General features: G+C 40.3%; 1 protein-coding gene across 2 annotated transcripts in view; it reads left to right on the forward strand.

Moving 5' to 3' along the window:
* The window catches only part of adamtsl3 (ADAMTS-like 3), a 154,682-nt gene that overhangs the window by 51,794 nt on the left and 78,681 nt on the right, over window positions 1–24,207 (forward strand). The gene's annotated exons all lie outside the window — the stretch shown is intronic.

Raw genomic sequence — 24,207 nt, forward strand, 5'->3', positions numbered from 1 at the left:
TGTCAAACAGGAAGTGCAACAAGACAATGATAACGTCACGGCGGTTACACTTTTATAATGTTCACTTCAGTCCCTCCGTGATGAATGAATGATTTTAGATTGTCGTGCTGTAAAAGGTACAGAGTCAGCATCCACACTGCCAGAATAAAAAGAGAAGGGGAAGCAATTGGCTCCTACTATTCAATAGTCTTGTTTCCACAATGAAGTTGAATACTGGAAAGAGACAGATAGTTGATCGTTAAGTGGACATACTGCAAAACAGAACCCTTAGTTTCCACTTAGTTGTGCAATATGGAATTTTTTTACCACACGTGACCGCATCAAATGTTGTCCACACATGTGCTTAATCTCACTCACTTTGGGGGTTTTTGTTTCCAAATACTTCCAAAAAATAGATAAATCATCTTAGAAAAACACAAAAAAACATGTTTAATAATTTAGCACATGTAGGTGATAGTTTATTTTAAAACAACAAGAAATAAAGAAAAAAAAACATATACGTATATATATATGAGAATCATATATTTATATATGTATATGTGTATATATATATATGTATATATATGTATATATGTATATATATGTATATATGTATATATATATATGTATATATGTATATATATATATATATATATATATATATATATATATATATATATATTGTATCAACAGCCTCAAAACCATCGACAGCCTCAAAACCATCGACAGCCTCAAAACCATATCCCGAACCCTGACCATAACAACAATTCACATCTTAATCCTAACTTCCACCAATGCTTCAGAAATGATGTTCTGCCTCATCAGGACCAGGCTCTGGTCCTCATGAGAATCACCGGTCCTGACAAGGTCAGTGTTTATACCAGAGGAAGTCCTTTAACGGTAATGAAAATACACACACACACACCGCAGACCACAGTGTGGCTGCAGTGTATTTCATCCCTAGGATGTGTCAGCCCAAAAATAAACAATAGGCCTAAGAGCCATTAGGCAACAACCACAGTTTCCCTTTTAACTTCCATTAGAGAGCCAGTTCCAGCACATCCACTCCGCTGCCTCAGTGATGGAGCAGAGTCTGGAGAGAGGTGTACATCACTGAAGCAGAAACGATTGGCAGAAGTTATTGAGCGAGTCACAGAGAAATGACAGAGAAAGTGCAGCAAAAATGTACTGTACTGTTCCACTTCAATAAACACAACTTTTTGTGTTGTGGGGTGGAGATTTGATGAGGGGGGTTAAAAGGAGGTGGTGGAATATTGAAGTGTTTTGTCAAATGTTTTCCCTATAGCTTTTAACCCTTCTGTTACCAGGATGTGGCATGCGTACTTCTCATCCTAGACATCCTATGTTGTTTTCTGTAGGCTGTTCTATGGGTACTGACATTTTTGTGTGGGAATTCTGATTTAGAGTGGCATTCTATTTAATTTTCTTTCCAAGTAGGAGGTTGGAAATTTCCCCTTTTCTGTGGAACACAGTGAGTGGTCAAAATACGACTTCAGCCAGAAAGTTTCGGAGCTTAAAGCAGGATTATGTTCAGGAGCCTGGAAGTGTTCTACCCTCTGCATGCAGTACATTGTATTTGCACGGAAAAAAAAGCACCCACTGAGTATTTGTGACCACTGACACTGACAAATGATGTTGGCACAGAAAGTGTATTAAGACAGGGCTCCCCACAGAGGACACTGATGCCGCTGTCAAGATCAGAGTAAATAACTCCAAAGAAGAAGGTAATAAAAAAATAATACTGGGATTACCTGTCTTAGACGATGATTTCAGACAAATACCACTAATTATGAATGATGAGTTGGTCCTGCTCACCCCCAGCAGTAAAAAACAGGAGAACTCTGTTTCACCTCAGGTTTAGACAGACAGACAGATGGCTTTTGTTTCGTTCCAACCGTAATATGACGGACAGTGGATCCATATTCAAGCTTGGAATTTATGCTCCCCTCCTTTGCAAATATGGCACTTCACAGTTGTTTTCATTGTGAATCTACATCGCACTAATGAAGTCCAGTCAGTCTCACACCCTCACGTGTTTTCACTTGCAGTGAAGGAAAGCTGCAGACGGGATGATCTTAGAGGGATAAGGGATTTGTTGGCTGCAGCAGAACAAATGCAGGTATCCTTAACCCAAATGAAACCATGTGCTGAAAGGCAGCCCTGTTGCTCATAGTGATGAACCCCACAGTAAAGTAGCATAAAGGTTTGTTCTTGTTTTGTTGTTTTTTTTCCCTCCATTCTTTGATTCCAGCAGCTGTTTTCAATGAAGGAAATCTCTTCTAAAGTTACTGTACACTAACTGATCATCACTAAAAACAACAGGCAGACATGTAGATGTAGCATCTTCTTCTGAATCTGCAAATTCAACAGCTGCTCTTGGTCAATTAATAACACATTTTCTCACTTGTTAGAATTCACAATGCGTTTATGTTCATGTTATATTCCTGTTGCTATATTCACATTGCATATCTATTTATTCTCAGATTGTACTTTATTTATTGATTATATGCATTCATCTAGGAACGGTCAACAATGACCTCCATGGTCTTTCTAGTTGGTACATAATAAAGGCAACTGGACTTACTTCATCGAAGTTTAAATCATCTAGAGAGCAGGGAAAAGGGAAGGAGCAGAAATCCGTCTAACTAAACTAAAGCAAGTCCAGTTTCCTGTATCAAATCTCCTGAAGACACAGTGACCTGGATGACTGAGAACCCGGCACGGACGTGTTATTATGTAACTTTCACAAACACAAATGCATTATAAAGAACAATACTGCATCTTCCCCCTCTACCACAACCATAGGATTTACTCAGACATATGGAAAGAATCTTTAATGAAGTCAAAGTGAATCTAATTTAGACTCAGAGAACCAGAACAGTAACGTAGTTCATCCTGGGCCTGGACGCTGCTCTCTGTGAAGAAGCTGATGGTTGACTTAAAATCCAACGTGTCTCTGCCCAGTTTCTCTTCCCTCTCTGGACTTTATATGAGCAACCATTGATCTTCTGCATGGCTTTCATCCATCTTCTCACATCACCTTTTTAAGTCCTGTTTCACAGCGACAGCAGAGGGGTGAGACATGCAGCTGAGCCAGCGGTATATGCATGGCAGCAGATTTAGGTGCGTCCGAGGCAGTGAGCCTGTACTGTAGCAAGGCCTCAGGGAAATGACAGGATTATCAGTCTCTGAGTGTTTCACTCTCTCCAGTGCAGGTACAACATTAAGACTGAATTCCCATATCAGGCTTATTTTGAATGCCCCTCTATCCCAACACAATGTATCAAGGCTGTGCATTGAGTTAAAACACCTTGACTCTTAACATCTAAATGGGAGACACAGGTTGAAGAAAAGCAACGAAATAATGGTACAGAGAATAAATGGCAGGCTTGGATAAGTCAGACGCAGAGAAAGGAGGAGACAGCAGTATAGCTTCTACCGCTACCTGTATTTTATCTGTGACCTATGTCAGATTATGGACAGGAAGTGTTGTCAGAGCCTGGCACCCAGCAGCTTTGCAGCATGGTCAGCAAAGCCCCTAGCCCTGAAAACAGCGGAGAACCTTAGACCTATACTAGATCTGGATATTTTCCTGACACAGTATGGAAGGCCTGCGTATGAGAATACAACTGTCTGCAAAAGTTGCTTTGGAATTTTTGCTGTAACTTCTCCTGACAGCTTTGTCAAATTTCTAGATTTCGGACGTTCTCTTGCTGCTGTGAACGTGTCTGAGCGGACATGAACTCCATAAAATGTCTCCATCCAGAGTTTTCCCAAAGTTCATGTTGAAACAAGGCTTTATAGTCCATGGATATGCCATTTAAATGAAATGCGTACAACAATTAGTTTGTCAGTAGACAAAACTTTATCTAAACTATTAGCACATGAATGGAAACTATTGCTTACATATTTCTGGGTGACATGTGGGTTTTGTTGTTATTCTGTGTTCTTTTTTTTTTTAACTAGGGCCTCCAAATTCCCTTCAAACGCCTCTGCTGACATGTCATAATTTTCAAGCCTTTCAGTGCAGCTGGTCACACACCGCGCCTTCACGCTGCATTAACATAACCTTGTCTCAATCGTACCTTGAGAGATGATTGATGTGAGCCCAGAGAAAACATGTTATCTTTGTCTGTGACAGTAGAACGGCAGGAGCAGTTGCACCGACGTGATGTCATTTTTCTGCCACAGCATTCACCTTAAAAAAAACCCCCAACATTATTGGCTGTGATCATCTGCGCAACATGCAGACACAAGCCAAAGAGACGAGCTGTGAGGATTTTCACCGCAATGATTTGCTGATCACGGAATATCTGCTTTCTAGTGGCTCCGTGATGGATTAATGGTCCACACTCAATTGCTTTCTTATACCATCAGCTAGATAATATGGTTAGAGGGCAGTGACATGCGTTGATTACACGATTAGCTGCAGGGCCTTTTTATTTATTTATTTTTACGTCCAACATAAAATGGAGAGGCACAGCAGAAAGTGCTGTTGCTGTGACCTGGCAAAGTCGTTATTTGACTTGTTTTCATGCACTAATTAGCTGTGATATTCTTGTTGGAGTCAGACAGTGTGCAAACAATCCACACACATGAATGAGCTGTAGTGATCGTCTTATACCCTCAGAGCATCTTGGTTTATTCTGATTGAAGAATGAAACTTATGTATTTCTCTCTGCAGCTAAAAACAAGGTGTGTTTCACTGGTTTTTCTTTCTTAACGTTGCATCACTCGTAGGGGTTAACTTTGTTGTTGTTGCTTCCTACAAATGTGATGTTTTATTATGTTTTATTTAGGCTCCATTTACACTTGGATATGATATAATTGACATACCATCATTGATATTACGCATTTACACCTGGTCATGGCTCTACCTACATTGTGCTGGGAAGTGACAGTTGGGAGAAATTACATTTATTGGCTGTGTATGTCTGACTCCGCCTCCGTAGGTGGTGCTGTATCTCTCTATAAGCGTATTGAATCAGTTTCCTGTTGACCTTTAAGTCATGGAAAAAAACTTAATTTTGGAAATTTTGGTGCATGTGCAGAACGTCCAGTCCAACTTCGGTCCAAATCCAGTCTGACTAAGTATATACATTCAGGAGTAATTGGACTATGAATCACATTATCCAGGTATGTTAGTCTGACTAAGACTAGCTCCATTTTAGTTGGACTAAAGTGTTTACATTAGTCCAGCTTAAGTGCGACTTTTAACATGACACACTGACTGTTGGGGGTTTAAGACAGAACAAACACTCACATATTAATTAAAGAGTACACACCAGGTGAGCACAAATTTCTTTAAAATTAAAAAAAAATATATATCATGTTCACACACTTCTACAAATGTGGCAACCTAGTGCTTTACTAACCACTGCCTCATTTTTTTAAGTGGCATCATATTAACATCATAAAGACACAGGGAGTATTGGAGAAACATGGAGAGATCCCAGTGAAAACATGGCTGCCAATAGGGACATGAGGAAAAACAGATTTTAGCCACTTAACCAAATCTATGACATCAGTAGTGTACGAACAAGAACATGTTTGCCAATGTATCCCAGTGTTAAACCGCCTGTTTCTGTCTGAAAAAGAAATACTGAAGAGCAGCACTGAGGTGAAACGCAGCCTGCCTGTCATGTGTGTGTGTGTGTATGTGTGTGTGAGAGAGCACTGATGATTTTGACAGACCAGACCAATTAATTTCCTTCCACTTGACTCCTAAAGTTCTATAGTCAGGATCAGAGCTCCTCCCCAGCCCTGCGTGGCAGCATGTAGAGCTCCACAGCTGAGCTGACAGCCTCCAGCTGCTCACACTCAGCACACATCTCAGCCTGAGAGAGCAGGAGAAATAGAATAAAAATGTGAGCGTATATTCGCATACATTAAACAACACAACAGGCTCCTGGTGAGTCAATCCAGAAACCCTGCAGAAAGTAACACAGATGTGTTTTCTGATTATGGTTTGGTTAAAGTTGGGGTTAGATCAGGATTAGTGTCGAGCTTTAAAGCGCTCTAAGTCCTTCTCGGATAGTCTTGCCACTCAGCAGCCATCTTGGTAACACTTCTGGACAGCTGTTTGGAAGATATCTGTGTTCCATATGCTTTGGAAGTCAGGACTGGTAATGACTTCACACCCGAGTTAAGCATTATCTTCATTATGTTACAAGACAGATAACAAGGTGGACACCACCATTATCACACATGGTGGTGCTGGTGGTTCTGATTAGGCCTGATCAGTCCTATCTAAATGAGTGGGGAGAGAGAGCCAGAACTTCAATTTCAACTATCACTGGGACATGAAGGTGATAGAATAAGAATCACCAGTCCAATCGTATAATAAAAAATAAAGTTAAAACGATTGCTACAGTATATGGTTTAAACTGTATTCGTCACACAAATAATGAAAGACAAACATCTGGCCTCTCTATCTATCTATTGATTGTTGTTGGCTCCTTCTACTACAGCACTCAAAATATTTACCATCATACCAATTATCTGATATAACCATATGGACATTACACAACATGGATAACACGATATAGACAATAATCAATACAGATGGCACAATGTCACTTTGAGGACCAACTGCATTATTTGTCACTTTAACATCACTGTCATTTTAGGTTTTTTACTGACTGTTGTTTATTATGTTGTTAAGACTTAGTATGTATAGATACGTACATATTTACAGTCTGTACATACTAGTATGTATAGTTTCTTGATATATATATATTATATCCTTTTTTTTCTTTCTTTTTCCCTTTGTATTTCTTTATATTCTTGTAAGTTTACGGTCTCAGAGCGACTCAGGGTTCCATTTCACTGTGGGTTACACGAGTGTAACGATGCCTGAGTCTTGAACTTGAGCTTGAACTTGCTCTGAACTATCACCACCACTCTGCAGCCTGCGTTGTTCTGCTTCGTCTGCTTTTATGTTGCCGCAAGCTCCCCCCCCCCCCCCCCCAATATGAATTCGGAATGCAGAAAAAGACAAAGGTGCTGTTAAATATGAATATGTTTTGGATTCTGTAGCGCTGCACGCGCCTCGCAGGTCCTGAACCCCTGAACCTTCTGTGTAGCACAAGGCGTCATGAAAAATGAAACTTTATTATAAAAGTAGATCACTTTTCTTACCCTGCACAGAAATATATTGTACAACTCTCAATTAAAACATAACTTTTTGTACAAGTACATGTCACAGAAGGTAGTAACATGAAAACCCTCTCCTTTTACTTACAAATGTGTAATTTTTTAACAGCTATTTTAGTGTCACAGTGTGTCTAACTTCCCTGTGACGTTTTCCTTTCTGTTTCTTTTTCTCTGTCACTTTGCCTCAGTGTTGCTTCTTAGCTCTGTGCTCCCCCGTCTCACAGTGGTACGCTCCATAATAAGAAGCTTCCTCTGAAAGTCTATTTTTGTGTGCTGTTATTTTTACCCCCAATTTTCTATCCACTTTCCCCCACTTCCTCTGGTGTATTTGCTCTCGTACAGTTTAATAAGTCCTAACTGTACGATCCGTCTTTGCCAACAGTGGCTAAAAAAAGGAACGCAGCTCCCTGAAGTGCACTGACTCTGCAGGAGTTCAAACAGAGCACAACATTTACATTTATTATCTGTTTTTTTTTTTTTTTGTTATTTATGTTTGTGAACTTTTAGAAAAAATACGTACTCGGTAGTTTATACTCTGCAGAAACGAAGACATTGAAATGCACAGTATAAATATAATGTTTCATGTTGATACGACAGTCACCTGAGGGATTTCTCAGTTTAAATAAACGTTTTGAATTTAAATAAAAAAGAATATTGCCATGCACACACAGTTTTAGTCATTTAAGTCAACGCATTTTAGTCTTTAGAACATTAACTTATTTCTGATTATCATTTCAGTTGAATTGGGTCATAATTACCTGGAAAAAAATACTCTTTGATAGTAGTGTCTGGTTTGCTGATTTAAGAGACACATTTACAAGTGAAAAACTTGTTCTGATTTTTAGTATTTTTATTTTTCAAAAGCTGGGGCTCTTGTAGAAATTTCCAGCGTTTTTGCTCCATGTAGTTTTGTGGTGCAGCAACGGCACATACTGGAAATAAAGCGGCTGCACATGAACTCACACGGGATATTTTGAAGGCGTAACAGCTGGATTTCTGTCTCAATAAAGAGAGATTTAATCTTAGCTCTCATTTCATGCACAACATTTTAGTCTCGTCAACAATAATGCAGTCTTAGTCAGTGTTTAAGGACATCGGTGCAGTCTCGTCAGCGTCTCGTCTTAGTAAAAAAGACTTAACATACAGTATATATTCAAGAGAATATAGAGGTTTCAGATACTACATTAGCTTTACTTTCTCAACCCAAAGAAAAAGTGCTTATATTGAGTCAGTATCTGCATGTGGTCACTACCTTTTTTTTTTCTTTCCTATCACTCTCCCGACTGTGATTGTGTAGTGATTTTCCTCCGCCTCAGTTCGGCTGATACTCTGATGACAGACACCGTAGGTGCAGCTGTGTGATGCAAGCACCAGTTGTCAGCTTTGAGCGTGTGTGTGTGTGTGTGTGTGTGTGTGTGTGTCATTACAGTTTACGCAGGAATAACTCCAACAGTGTGATTTTACACAGTCTCAAAAAGACAAACACACATTTCAGAATCTGTGACAAAGAAAAACACACACTGGAAACAGGCAAGCCAGGACTGTGACCCCGTATTTACGTGTGCGCTGACGAGCCAAACACAAACTGACCGTGCAGTCAAACAGTCCAACTGTCCGGTCGAAGCCAAAAAAACAAAGACTTCACTACATGCTAAAGTAATACTACTCAGTGCTATGCACTCAGTTTAAGCCGCAGTAGGCGGGATTGTTCGAAAAATAGTAGAGCTTTTGTCTTGTCTGCAGTGGTGACAGATATGAGCTGCATTCACTTCCATGTCACACAACTCTGCAACAGACTCAAATGTGGCTCTGGCTCTTGTCATCACTTATGTAATGACACCAAGCTGAATGCAGTCGTACCACTTATACTTTATTCTGACAGACTTTATGCTGCATCATTTTGATCGCGAATTGTTTCGAGCTGCAATTGAGCACCGTTTAGTTTGGTAGATGAACTGTGACTGATAGGGTCGGGTCAAAATGTCAGTTTTTGATATATCGTCGTCCTTCCTCTTACATACTGTAATCGACGCGCCAGGCTGAGATTGGCACAGCACCCCCCGCTGTGGATGATGGATACCAGCAAGAAGAAATAGGGCTTTGCGCCCATATCCTTGTCATTACTGTAGACCTCAGGACTTCCACGCAATGACCAGACAAGATTCACCACCGTGTCACATGTTTGTGATGTCAGCTTCTCAGTATCGTAATTCCTAAACAATTGAATAACTGCCAGATATCGAAAATGTGAAAGTTATTTTGATAAAAAGCACTCACTCATTCAACATTTGTTGGCGGCCTAATTATCACCATGGTCATAAGAGGGTTAAATGAGTCAATTACCTTCTACCCATTTACCATTTAAAATCCTCTATATAAATGGTAAATGGTCTTGACGACCACTCAACGCTGCTTTACACTACAGTTTTGCCATTCACCCATTCACCCACACATTCATACAGTTTTAATAACACATCTTTCATTACTATGCACACGCTGGTGGCACTGCTGTCTAACTTCGGGTTAAAAGCCCAGGGCAACACCGGGAGTCAAGGACGACTCACTCCACCAAATGCCACCAACTTTTGTGTAAAAGTGGCTAAAGATTTTTTTTTTACACATGCAGTTATTTTTCCAGCTGCATGTTTAATGCACATTCACAAGGTTGGGTTTATGATCGTTTTTGTTTGAGTTCATAAAAGTCTGACATCAACTTCTCAGTATGCGAGAAACGGCCGGTGCTGGTCGCTCTGCTTATGGACTGCACATTGATCCTAATCCACAGTCGATGTTTCACATTTCATTATCAGATTTGATTTGAGGGTTTCCATTTAAACTCGGCTGATAGTGGAGCACAAAGTATCTGTGGTGCGTGATTAGAATTCATTTCACTAAATCTGTATTGGCCTGCACTGATGAACACCATATCCAGGGATTAAGCCTGTTTTTTTGTTCCCTCTGCTGAGTGAACGCTGCAGAACAAGGTCTCTGTTAAATGTGTAAACAAGTTTTGAAGTAGGTCGGCTTTGTTGTATTTGATAAGAATTGTGTCTTTGCTCATATTACTTTGTTTTGGAAAAAGATATTTATTTTGTTGTTTTCAATCTGTGGGTTTGGCCCTGAGATCAGAGCATTGTCTTTCTGTCTGATCACATTGCTGTGCTTTAAAGTGATAATTCACGCTTTTTGGAGCGTGGTTGTATAACGACCGCGCTACGCCGGAGACTTGGAGGGTCGCTCACAGGGAAAACATGGCTGCCAGCAGGGACACATTGGAAAACAGATTATATAAACCCTACAACTGCTCAAGTTTGCGATAAAATGTTCACAGCAGTATCTTGCTGACCGCCTTTTTCCTACTGGAAACTTCCCACTCCAGCACCAAAGTCCATTGAGAAAAATCTGCATGAATTCACAAAATATTATACATATATATATATATATATATATATACATATATATAAAATGTATTATAAATATCGGTACGGTGGCCCTGAGCAAGATACCCAACCAACCCACTGCTCCTGGGCCTGGTTTGTGTGTTTATATGCAGGGGAGAAATTCACTATACACATAAAACAAATTCCACTTCGAATACACATATGGTGACATTGATTTTATGAGGTGAGCCTTATGTTAAGTGGCTAACATCTGTTTTTGCCATGTATATTACGGTTCCATATCTCAGACTGATTCTCATATCCATGAATATCCCCCCAGTAGCTGCACAGAGCCTTTATGCTGCACCTCCCATCTCCCAAGTTTTCCCTGTGGGGAGCTGTTGGCAACCTTCTTGCCTCCGTTGACCTTCACTGTACTGTGGGTCCCTGCATGCTCTCTAAAGTGCTTTGTGGAGCTTTGGTTGCTGCGCTGGTGTGATCACTAAGTTCCTCCACGACTGCCTACCAGACGAGACGACTTTTTCAGCAGGCACACTGGGAAGGAGCGATGAACATGATTGGCGAGAACATGTGAGCGCAAGCACCATTTGTAACGAGAGCTGTGCCGTATTGTATTGTTCAGGATAACATCAGTATTCATGTACGTGATAAGGAATGCCATGATGTATTGATGCCATGTGTTATGCAGGGTCCACATACATACAAGCCAAACCAAACCAAACCAAACCAGTTCACTGGGCATGGTAGTTGCTTATTGTACTGTTGGTAAATAATTGGTGGAGGTTTAACAACAGGGAAGTTTTCCATCCATCCATCTTCTACTGCTTTATCCTCCACGTGAGTCACGGGGGGGTGCTGGTGCCAATCACAGTTGACATAGGGCGTAAGGCGGGGTGCACCCTGGACAGGTTGCCAGTCCATCGCAGGGCCACATAGAGACAAACAACCATTCACACTCATTACCTTTACATTTACATTTAAGCATTTAGCTTTTATCCAAAGCGACTTACAAGAGAGGAATAAGCTACATAGAAGAAGTTCTGGAAAGAACTCCACTCGAACAGTGGACGGATGGAGGGGTGAGACTGCTAGATAGTGCGGGGGAGGGGGTAGAGTAAGTGCTAGGACAGAAGATGCTCTTGGAAAACCTGGGTTTTCAAGTGCTTCTTGAAGATAGACAGGGACGGTTATCACTTGGTAGTGCTAACCAGTGTGGAACGACACATGAAAAGAGTCTGAATTGTCTTGTGCTGGGTTATGGCACCGCCAGGCGACAATCCTTACCCAGACCTACAGTATGTAACTAACCAACGTAAATGCAGAAAGCTCGTGAAGCTGGGTCTTCTTGAACCTGGTTAGCACTCTTGCAAAAGGCAACAACTAACCACTATACCCACCATGGGGCCCACAGGGAAGTTTTATTAGATTTATTTTGCAGGCGACCAAACATGAATACACAAATTTAATAAAGCACAAGTCATATATTTTTACATTTAGGTTAAAGAGGCTGCAAAGACTTTCTTGTCCTTAGGGACAAAAAAACATTAGTAGCAAGACACCAGTAAGGATGTAGGAAGTGACATTTCATTGAATTTAATCTGGGATAGAAAAGATCCCTTGACGATATATATATATATATATATATATATATATATACATATATATATGGCATTTAACTGTGAGGTGTAGAATCAAGCAAACTTAGAATTATTTTTGTTATTTAGCAAATTTCCATAATAATTTTCCATCCTAATGTAAATCAAGTGACATTAGAGAGAACTAAACATCTGCTCCTCCTCTAGACTCCGTGTACAGCCTTAGGGAAATCTGGCCTGAGATGAGAGACAATCACTGGGCAGTTCAGAGAGAGAGAGAGATGGTGCTCATATTGACTGTTCTGCCAAGTGGATATGTGTATGTGACTGTGCTTCGGTGAAAAGGTTAGAGAATGAATTCAATAAAAGAATGTCATTATCATTGGAGCGCTTCAGAGAAGCTGATTACCTCTGGTCATCTTTCATGTCATCATGACGTGGCTGTGTCTGTCCATACCCAGGTTCAGGTTAGACAGTACACATCCCATTATGTAAATATTTTGAGATTAAACTTGTCAATTGACACTTTTTTCTCGAGACACTGCCGACTGCGGCTTTAATGCTGGACATTTCAGCAGATTTAATGGAGCTTCTCACTCCTGCTGAAGCAATAAACATGGTCCATGTCGCCGACAAACACAAAACAGCCTCCGTATTTAGATTTGTTGGCAAGTTTTGAAGCACACCAAAACTTTTTACCTTCATACTCTGCTTTTCATTATGAAGTGGTGAGTGAAAACACGGAGATGTAGCACAGGCCGCAGAGCTTTTGATATGAAAATTGCAGTGCACTGACTGATGAGTTCTGCTTAACAACTCAGGGAAGTCATCATCATTCACCAAGCGTGATGCCTTTGCTTTTGTGGAGTTCTTAAATTCTTTTTTTTAAGGGGCAAATACAATTGCTGTGCTTGTAAAAACAGTCTGATCAAAGGAGGCATCTCAGCAGTTTGTTATTCCTCCTGTCTGTGCAAGTGAAGCGATTCATGGGAAGTAGCTTTTTGTGTGTGTGTTCCATATCAAACGTTTAAGGCTATTGCACGGCACAGGCAATGTACAGTATTTTTCCCACTGCCTGTCTGTTTATGTCTGCCATCACTATGCATTTAACCACAAACATCCATGCACTGTAAACACACCATCTAGTGCTTTAAAGGGACGCTTCAAGTATGGTTCTCTGTTCTTCGGCTCTAAATTTCACCATAATATGCTTTGTCTTGTTGTGAGAGAGTTTTTTTGTGATTATGGAATTAAATTTGTTTCCACTGCTGCCTCCATCAGGACGTTCAAATGTATTATTTTGTGACTTTTGTGTTTGAAATGCTTTTTTTCCAGACTCAAAGCCTCACATTAGTTCAATTTAAAATAATGTTTGTGCTTCCGCTAAAAAGAGACCTGAAAATGAAGGCAACACCACCCCCTTGTTTAGAGGTTCCGACAAATGTTAGTATATTTATAGTTAGGAAAGCTTCATTTAAAGGAAGAAATACATTTGGTCTCAAGTATTTGGTCACTTAAGATCAAGACTTTACTGGACAACGACTTATGTCGTCCTTTAGATAGATAGATAGATAGATAGATAGATACTTTATTCATCTCACAGAGAAATTCACAGTTTCAGCAGCTCCAGAATATGTTACACGATAGAAACATAAGAGGCATGCAAGTCTATGTACAGTCTAAATATAAACTGAAACATATGTATAAATAGGAAAAAAGAAAAAATATATAAAAAATATAAAAGCGTTAAAAAGAATGCGATGTACGTGTGTGCTTGCGTATGTGTGTCATGTATCATTTATTTTCCTCTAAATGGGGACACATTTTACAAAATATACATCGTGTTTTATTGGAGAAGACCTGAAACTAGTGATTGAGACCATAAACTGCACAGGAAAATATTATAACTGTCTAAAACATGACCCTAGGTCCATATTCATCAGCTCACTACCTTACTCATGTTTCAGAGAATTGGGGTTGATTCCTTCTCTTATAACATTAATTTCACCTCATTCACATGTCAGAGAACTGAGGATAATTCTTTAACCTAAAGTTTGTTGACATCTCGCTTTACTTGCAGAGCTGTTGCACTTCTGCCTTCCCTATTAGATAGATAGATAGATAGATAGATAGATAGATAGAAATTATAGATACAGTAGATATTAAATGTGTCACTCTGTCATCACAGACATGAAAACAAAACACTAATACTGAAACACAACACAAAATCATGTTATAATGAAGTTATTGCTGTATGTTTTTTTTAGTAATAAATAATTTTTTTATATATATATATGTTGTATAAATCATATATGTACTGTAACAGACTGTTTATATGGAAAAGCAACACACACTTCAGCTTTAAGCTGGTTCTCATCGCACTCAGCACAGACCATGTGTCAGTGCCTCATAAAAACCACACTTCAAAAAGCCCGAAATAGCCCTTTAAGTCCGAAATATTGGAGTGAGCTACCATGGCTACACATGCATCCTATTATCTCCTCTGGTCAGTGTGCTGCACAGTAGCTGAGGGCCATGCCAGAAGCAAGCGCTCTGCTAATGCAACAGATCTGCCACTGGACATCCGTCACATAATCTATCACTCTGATGAGTGCTATGTAAATTCTGCATCTGTTAGTCTCATCTGGTTGATCTGAGCCAGCTGGATTCTTCTCTTACTCCTTTCATCTGCTCCGCGCTGCTTCCTCTGGCTCGTTGCCACTGCTGAATATGGCTTGGCATGTTTGCCTGATCACTGTTAGCAACAAAATAGTTGACAGAGTCACATAGAGTCTTCTCCCCCCCCACCCTTCAGTTCCCATAATAGCTAATAACTGGGGCATTCTTGCGGTGGTTCACTTTGGTGGTGGCTGAATGCCAGGTGTTGTTTTATAATAGATTCATGACCAGTTGTACTCACTTCACTCTTGACTTTGCAGCAAGAAGACCTGGGTTCACGACCTTTCTGCATGGAGTTTGCATGTTCTCCCCCGTGTGTGCGTGGGTTTTCTCCTGTTTTCATCCCACAGTCCAAAAACATGCAGATTTGGGGTCAGATGTGGAGGATAAAGCTGTAGAGGAAGAGTGAGTGAGTGAGTTAGTGCACCCAGAGCGTTGGTCTTTGTTTGATTTTCACTCATCACCTAGTTTGGAGCACAGGAAAAAGGAAAGGTTTATTAAGCAGTGGTTGTTGAGTTGTGTTGGCCTGGACAGTGTCCTTCTGAAGGTTGGAGCTGACTGAACTGCAAACCAAACACTAGCAGCCATCAATATTTATCGGTTTCTGTACTGTAGACGTGGCCAAATATGGCAGGGCGATGAAGTGGCAGCAGTACTGTACTTTTGAATCACATGTTTTTACAATTATACACAATCATATGATTTGTGTTTGTGCATGTGGTTTGATTGAGAGGTTGAGATCACAAACGGGGCTTTTGTGACAGCTAAAAAAAAGCTTAACCTATAGTAAAGTCTACGGTATCTTAATATTTCTGCTGTGTTATCTTGCTTTTTCCGACTCAAGTGCTCATTCTCCTACACTAATGTCTATAATGAAAATCCAATGTGATCCATTTTGGTGGAGGCAATTGTGGATCAACAACTTTGGTGGCTTAAATCTGTTTTCCTTGTGTCCATGGCTGCTGACGCATTGTTCTCAGTCAGAATGAGCATCTGTGTCTGAAGCTGGTTTTCAGCACAAACATGTGGGCAAACATGTGTCACTACTTCATGAACATCAAATGTATTAGCTGTTGCTTTGGCCCATTTCCACAGGACTCTTTTGCCCGCGGCCTCCTAAATCCCTTGACCCACCTCTTCTCTCTTCCACCCATACAGTGCATCTATATGCAGCACTTTTTCTCTCCCACATCATTCCCACCCTTTCACACATTGCTGCCATTTGGGGTTAAACGTCTTGCCCAGGGACACATCAGCATGTAGAACGTGGGAGTCTTGTTGTTGGAAGAAAACCTGCCTTACCTACTGAGCTGAAGCCACACACGAAGCACAGCTGCTTGAAAAACACTCCCGTCACAAGGACGCACATTTAACGACACATGAACGAGCAGACTTTTGTCTAGTCCTCTGGTATCTAGCTTTCCAAACCTGTGCTTAAACTTTATAGCCTGGTACTTGGACATCGTCATGATGCAGTGTCTAAAGATCCTCTTTTTTTTTAGTATGAAACAACATACTTTACATTCCATGTCTGCGATTAGAGTGCCCACTGACCTGTGTTGGCCCTTGATAGGTGGTAGGATGTATTAGGCAACAGTGGGCTCCAGGATATTTCACTTTTAATTAGGGGCTGCATGGATGAGTAGATGAGAGGGTGGTGGTGTGGACAAAAGGAACTATACTTTTGTGCCTTTTTCAGCATAAATCAGAGTCTGGCTAATGGCAGTCACAGCTTTTCAGGTCTCCGTCCATCCATTTTCTACTGCTTTATCCTCCATATGATGGGGGGGCTGGAGCCAGTCCTAGCTGATATGGCGTGAAAGGCGGAGTACATGCTGGACATGTCCATTAGGGCCAACATACAAGAAGAACCATTTACTCTCAGATAAACACCTACGGTCAATTTAGATTGTCCAAGGACATGTTTTTTTGTATTTGTGTGACTTAAATGCATAATCAAAACACTAACATAAGACCTATAGTTCAATGATGACAGGAAGCAGCACGGGATCATTGGACTTGCATTTATTTTTTTTACGGAGAGAGCTTCAACAGCAGAGAGTGCAGCAAAGTGCATTAAGTAGTCATGATCGCCGTCAAATACTGAATCATAAGATATATAAGATCCTGCCATCAACAACCTTGCCCCTCCGTACTTCGCCAAGCTCCTCCACATCAACACATCCACCCAATCTCATCCTCCCACTCACTCGTTTGACCACCATGTGGTCGAGAGCCTTCAGCCGCACAGCCTCACGATATCCCTCAAGACATCAAAAAACCGCCATCTTCAAAACCCACCTCCCCAGACTGTCATATACTCTCCACTAGGTTTCGGTTCTTCTTTATCTACATTCCTTTTTGTTGTGCTCTATACTGTTTTGTTAACATTACCATTACACATTAAAAACTGAAGAACACACACTAGACCAAGTAATACACAATATTCCTTCCTCACGTTTCATAAGGGATTTGTCCTGGGAGTCATAGCAGAGACAGTGATGTGGATGACGTCATTCAAAGGTGTATTTTTATTTTTTTTGATATTTTAATGCAGGAATGTTACATATTGCATCTTTAAAGTTCAGATCTTGTAAAGGGTGGATGTATGAGATACTGACAATGTGTACTTCATACAACCACATTTAAAAAATAAAAAGACAAATATTTGTCCTGAGCCCCTCCCACCAGATAACCATGACAAAAATGCACATGCATTATACAGATTTCATTGCATTTTTTTAGGTTGCTTTGCAGTGTATGCAGTCATTAACCAGTGCTGGAATAACGTAGTCAAAGGCATAAAATGGATGGAGGTATAGATTAGTCCACATGGTCACAAGTCACAAGTATACTGACAAACTTGTTTATGTGTTGCATTAATACAATTGTACACCGTCCCATGGGGTCTCCACCACTCTCTCCATCACTCAGTCTCCTCCACTCACCTTTTATTCTCCTCATCTCTTCTCTCCTTTAGCTTCTTTCCTTCCTGTCCCTCTCTGTGTGCAGTACTTTGATGTTTATTCTATAGCTGGAACACAGCAGAAAGACTCACCCTACATACAGTGAATATCACGACAGGACTTTCTTTGCAGTGTGTGTGTGTGTATTTGTTTTCGTTGCCTCTTTAGGACCTTTTCTGGCAACACTAACCTTGTCAGAACCTGTAGATCTCATGCGGATCATTTGAATTGTGGTTAGGGTGAAGTTAGGGTAAGGTATTAACTGGTTATGGGTAAGTTACGGGACAATTCTGCACAAACCTGTGTGTGTTAACTTGTATTTGACACTGACCTTGTTGGGACCTGTAATCCTCAGGGATTAAGTCAGGTTATCCTGGTTGAATTAATCCTTGAGTCGTTTATTAGTCAAGCGTCAGAAAATGTATACATTGAACAATAATCCAGATTTTATATAGGATTTCATAGCATATGGACACAATCTGTTTCATGTGTCCTGATTTTCACATTATCATAATTTGTTCCATGTATTTTTTCACTTTGCATACTGTTGTAATCAGCTTTAAAAAAAATCCTAAATGTAAAGGGGTGTTTGTCCAAAGATGGATGTAGTTCTTTAAAAAAAAAAAAAAAAAAGCGTGTCACGTATCAAAGAGCATGTTAGTGTTGCCAGAGTGCAGATGGCTGACAAGTCATCTTTGAGACATAAATCCATTTTTAAAGGGGAGGTGAAAAGTCAGTCATGGTAAGGCCAAGTTTTTTTTAAGTTTTATTTTTCCCACCATCAAGAGTACGATTTATGCTCATTGCATGCATGGTCATGACTCCAATCATTCAGCGAAGAGGGAGGTGCAAAGGCCAAACATGACAGACAGAAAATGGGTTTTGAAAAAGATGAATTAGACTCATGAGGAATTAATTTGGAGTCCTAAAGTCCCTTTGTTTAGCACCTCATGATGTCCTCGGTGGATTCTGTGTTTCTGGCACAAATATAATCGTTTTTGACGTCAGAGACTCTGCAGATCATTCAGTGATTTTGTAGCATCCAAGCCTTTCGTCAGTGCTAATCAGTTAGAAGAGTACCTAAGGTATTAATAGGTCTACCCAATGTTTAAATGCACTTATTGTAAGTCGCTTTGGATAAAAGCGTCTGCTAAATGACATGTAATGTAATGTCTACAAACCCCCCCAAACAAAACATGAAAGCTTCAGTCCATAATTGGTTTCTTAAGCACTTTTTATGTCATTTGTTGAAATCCTCTCCATGACCTGATATGGAAAAAGAAAACTGGTGTCTTTTGCAATACAGTAATAAATTCAACCAGGCTTTCACAATGTGGCCTCAAGCTTCTACATGTCATTGGAAGCTGTAAAGCTGCCAGCTGATGCTCCTAACTAACTAATAACAAATGCACGAGATTATTTTTTTCCATTTTTAAAAAAAGTTTATTTTCTTTCTTGCAATAATCTTTTCATTTCCACACTGTAGTTCTTCTAACATGTATGGTATGGTGCTTGTTGCTTTCATACTGTGTCCTGTAGCCTGTGTGACAAATTCAAGCATGCTGTTAAAACCCATAGCAGTCAACATGATGAACCCATAGATGTGTTGTAAACATTAGCCTCTATACCGGCAATGAATCTATTCATTCTGCAAATCTCTCTCTATGGCCCCTGACCTTAGACTTTTGTATAAAGTTGACACCAGTGTGTTTTAATGATTTAAATGATAGATTGGTGTCTTGGCCTAGTCAAGGCTGTGATGATAAGTGGCACGATTAAAATAAAGCTGCATTAGTCTTTACACCAGCGTTCAAATGGCCTGCAGAGCAGTTTTTTGCTGCGCTAACTCATCCTTCACAGACTCATTACACCATTGTTTTATTAAAGCTTTAAGTTATTCCATCACATAAGAGAGAAAAAAAGGGATTTGAATATAAATCCTGCATTTCACTGGAACCTCAGAGACTCAGCTCCTTGGAGAGGATAGATAAAAAAAAAAAGATAAAGATAGCATGATAATCGGTCAATAAGAGAAACATGCACACGACTGTTCTGTCTTTGTCAGGAAATGTGATGACACCCTGTAGACTTTTTATTCAACAGATAATAGAGAATTTATGATTTATGACCGTGTTGTGTTTAATGAAGAAAGAACACAGCCATGCACCAGTCGCTGCGAGTGAGGCTGAAACACACGCGATCACCCCAAGGCAAAGTGAGAGTAACACAGCACATAGACAGACAAGTGATTTACAGTGAGAGCCTCCCAATGTCTCACAAATGCAGTTTACTTTTCCTCCTCCAACCTTGAGAATTATTGTGTAACAAATTAGTCACCAGGATGTGGCCAAGTGATGCACACCAGGGCAGTGAGTGTTTGGTCCTGACTGATGACTGCTGGTGAGTGGGAGGCCTGCTGGTTCTTGTTAGCGCTCGTGAGCATCTGTGTTTGTCTGAGTCAGTGTTTATGTGTGGTAGGTGATACATTCTGCGCAGCTGAAACAACCTGAATGTTTAAAAAAATAAAAAATAAATAAAGTGATACATATGTCCTGCACTCACACTCTGTCTCACTTCTTTGGTATCCACTGGAATGAGACATTAAATGCTTGGCCAGCAACAATAGTCACTTCCCAGTCTGCATAGTTTGTGATTATCAAAGTGTGGTTGTATGAGTAACATGAGCATGTACAAGTTTTTACTTCAAACTTGTACATGGAAAATGGATTTTACCCACCTAACCTAGCTGGGCCACACGGTTGGTGTAGTGGTTAGCACTCTTGTCTTTGCAGAAAGAAGACCTGGGTTTACGACCCCGTTGGAACAAGGGCCTTTCTTGCATGTTCTCCCTGTGTGTGCATGGCTTTTCTCCAGGTTCTCCAGTTTTCTACCACAATCCAAACAACATGCAGATTTAGGCAATTGGGCAAATTGGACACTCTAAATTGACCCTAGCTGTGAGAGTGGAGTGGATGTCTCCATTTGGCCCTGTGATGGACTAGCCACCTGTACAGGGTATACCCTGCCTTTTGCCCTATGTCACCAGGGTCCTCTACGACTCTCATGTGGAAGATAAAGCAGTAACAAAAGGCCTGCCTCATATAATCAGAATTGGCAAATTCAACTCAGCTTGATTTACTTTACGGCTAATTTATTGATCCATAATGTCAAACAGATCCTGTCTTCATTGTTGTTCAAACAATCCCACAATCATGGAACCTTAGACTTGCAACCTCTTTTTTTTTATAGGTTGGAAATGCAAACACTTGTCCGAGGAAAGACACTAACAAATTCCCACCACAAATTCATAATAAGGAAATGCAGAATTTGCACTGGCTGTGTCTTATTAGTGAAGATGGAACAGCTCTGAAACAGCCTCTCGCTGTTTTTCTTTTTACTCTGACAGCTCTGAAGTCTGGTCTGTACCATGTACAGCAGCAGCAGCAGCAGCAGCAGCAGCAGCAGCAGCAGCAGCAGCAGCAGCAGCAGCAGCAGCAGCCGCTCCATTATGAAAGGAGCAAATACAAAACATGAAACGTGTTTTCCAGCAGGAACAGCTTGTTATTAGACTGGTGTGTTTCTCTCTCTGTTTCTGGTTTGTTTTAACTGTATGCGAAAAATAATTGGAGACAAACAAAATAAGAGGATTCATTTTTCATTGTAGTGACACACCAAACACTTTTTTGCCCACACATGGATTCAAAGAAGCTGATTTTTATTTTATTTTATTCATGATGCAATATCGCGATACCCACCCCAACAACTGGAAAAAAAAAAATTGGGACTTTTTTCCTCTTTACTGTTTACTGCCCCCTCCTGCCCAGCTTAGATGCTCACTTGCCTCCAGGTCATTTCAGTTTGAGCTTACCAGCTGAAATTTAATTAAAAGTCAATGAAGAGCAAAATTGCTATTTCACAGGTTGATCATATCTGAACAGTGTTTCACAAAATGGGGATAAGGAAGTGTCATGTTGAGCTAGAAGACCCTGCGTGGTGCCAAGTTTAGCACTGGGTGTTTAAGTCAAAAGTTCTGCTCTGATATGTGTGGTGTCAGCAGTAAAGCACGTATATGAGGAGCTCTGTGATACGGTGAAGAGCTATTGGGGCTTTTACAAGATGTGCATTTTAAATATAACCTGCTTTCATTACCTGCTATCAACCCATGTTCTTATTTATCATATATGTGGGGGATAAAAAGTGGTAGAAGACGGATGGATAATAGTTTTATCTGGTACATATAGTGCTGTTTCATAAGGGGCATTTTATTTAGTTTTGCTTACTTTTCATTTACTGTATATATATTGCTCTGTTTATAAGAGGCACACGTCTATTTTTCATATGGGAAACATACCCCTCCTGTTGCTCTGTGTTATTATATTGTATTACTTCTATTTTTTTGTAAAATTTGGTACTTTCTTTCTTGTACAGTAACTGTGTCGCCACTCAATTTCCTCCGGTATTAATAAAGTAATCTGATTGATAATTCCCTGTGTCACTACTCACATGTTTTGTGATCACATAGCTAATAGCTGAAGCTCTGCCATTTAGTGTGTAATCCCAAGCCCATATACAGTATAAAATATAACCTTATTTTATTTAAAACCCTGAAACTGCTGCACATTTATTTGACCAGAAGTACATTTGCAGAACAACCTGGGTTTCTGGTACAGATTGGAAACTGAAGGCAGGTTTATGTGAATAAAATGCAAACTTGTTTTGAATCATTTCTTTGTCATTTGGAGGATGTGTTTTTTTTAAGAAGAAAGAACAAGTGAAAATTGTCAAGTCAAGTGTTGGTGCAAAAAACTAATCTGAGATTGAATTTTTAGACCGTATCACCCAGCAAGAGCCTCGTCACGCTGCACCCTCTGATTCACAGCACCTAGTACGTGTAGGTACTTACTGTGTTGCTCATATGGGCCGGTGTGTTTTATCTAATACTTTAAGGGGAGGAGGATGAAGCGAACTGACCCTGTGTCTAGGATCATGAAGTCAGTGAAGATGCATCTACAGTACTTTGAAAACCTCAAATCCCAGTGCTTATTCTGAGCTCTCGGTTTATCCCTGCAGCTCTCGCTGAACAAGCTGTGATCAGCCGTACTCCTCTGAACGCTCTGAACTTCTGTCAATAGAAGAAAGAAACCAGGAATTAAATGTTAATGAGGAAGCAGAACATTAGATATAGAGTTTGTGTGAAGTAATTCATTGTGTATTTGATTATTATTATTGGCATGCACCCAATAGAGTATGTGTACTAGAAGTCCTTATGGACAAAGGTCCCTAATGAGGCAGAACCTCAATTATGATTAACTGGTTAAGTGTAGGGTTAAGATTTGAATGTGGTGTGGTTAGGGTTGGGGTTAGGCATGAACTGGTTTGGCTTTGGTTCTGATCACATTATGCTGCAAGGTTATTATGGAATTATTAAAGCCAAGCAATCCTGCCAACTGTACCTTAACAGTAATCCGGTGTTTCATATGGAATTCCCATTCTAATGAAGACTCTTGGAGCAGCTCTGACTCCTTGCTCTGGTTCATTTTTCTGTCACAAATGTTGCCAACCATGTCTTTCTTAATCTGCTCACTATTCCTCGCTCAGTACGTGTGATCTGTCAACACTTTCACATCACAGCATGAAACCAACCGGTCTGCCAGACAAAATCCTGCAATCCCTCACTATTTACAGCTGTGTGTGTGTGAACTGTGTTTCAGTAGATAACTGTAGTAGCTGGCTCTTTCACAAAATTGACTATACTCACAGAGAGTCAATTACATCTTCTGCTAAGTCATAAGCCAGCTCATTTAAATATCATTTAGGTGAATCTGCCTCAGCCATGGCTCCTCCCACCCTCCCGGGGTCCCCCAAGGTTCCATTTTTGGCCCTATCCTGTTTTTATATACTGCCATTTTTAAGAAGCATAACATTGCCTTCCAATGCTTTGCTGATGATGCACAGATTTACCTGCTTTTAAAACCCAATAGTAAGGATTGCTAGACTGCTTAATATGACCAGGTACTTCTTGAGCCTGAAGGAAAACAAGATGAGATCATTATTTTTTGGACACACACCCTCAGACTGTCCCACTGGTCCTCTTGGCCCCCTTGTCCAAAGGCTACTTCCCTCCAAAAGATTTTGAAAGAGTAATCCATGTTTTCATAACGTCACAGCTGGATTATTCAAAGTTCTTGTATGTTGTTACTCAATCACTAATGTATCGTCTGCAGCTGATCCAAAATGCTGCAGCTCGTCTCCTCGCTGGTACACGTAAACTTGACCATAGGGTGGAGATTGATCGCCAATCCCAGCTGACATAGGGCAGAAGGCTGGGTACACCCTGAACAGTTCACTAGTCCATCACAGGAACACATAGAGACAAACAACCATCCACTTTCACACTTACAATCAGTTTGT

This window comes from Solea solea, chromosome 5 (assembly GCF_958295425.1).
Source record: "Solea solea chromosome 5, fSolSol10.1, whole genome shotgun sequence".
Classification (NCBI taxonomy): Eukaryota; Metazoa; Chordata; class Actinopteri; order Pleuronectiformes; family Soleidae; genus Solea; species Solea solea.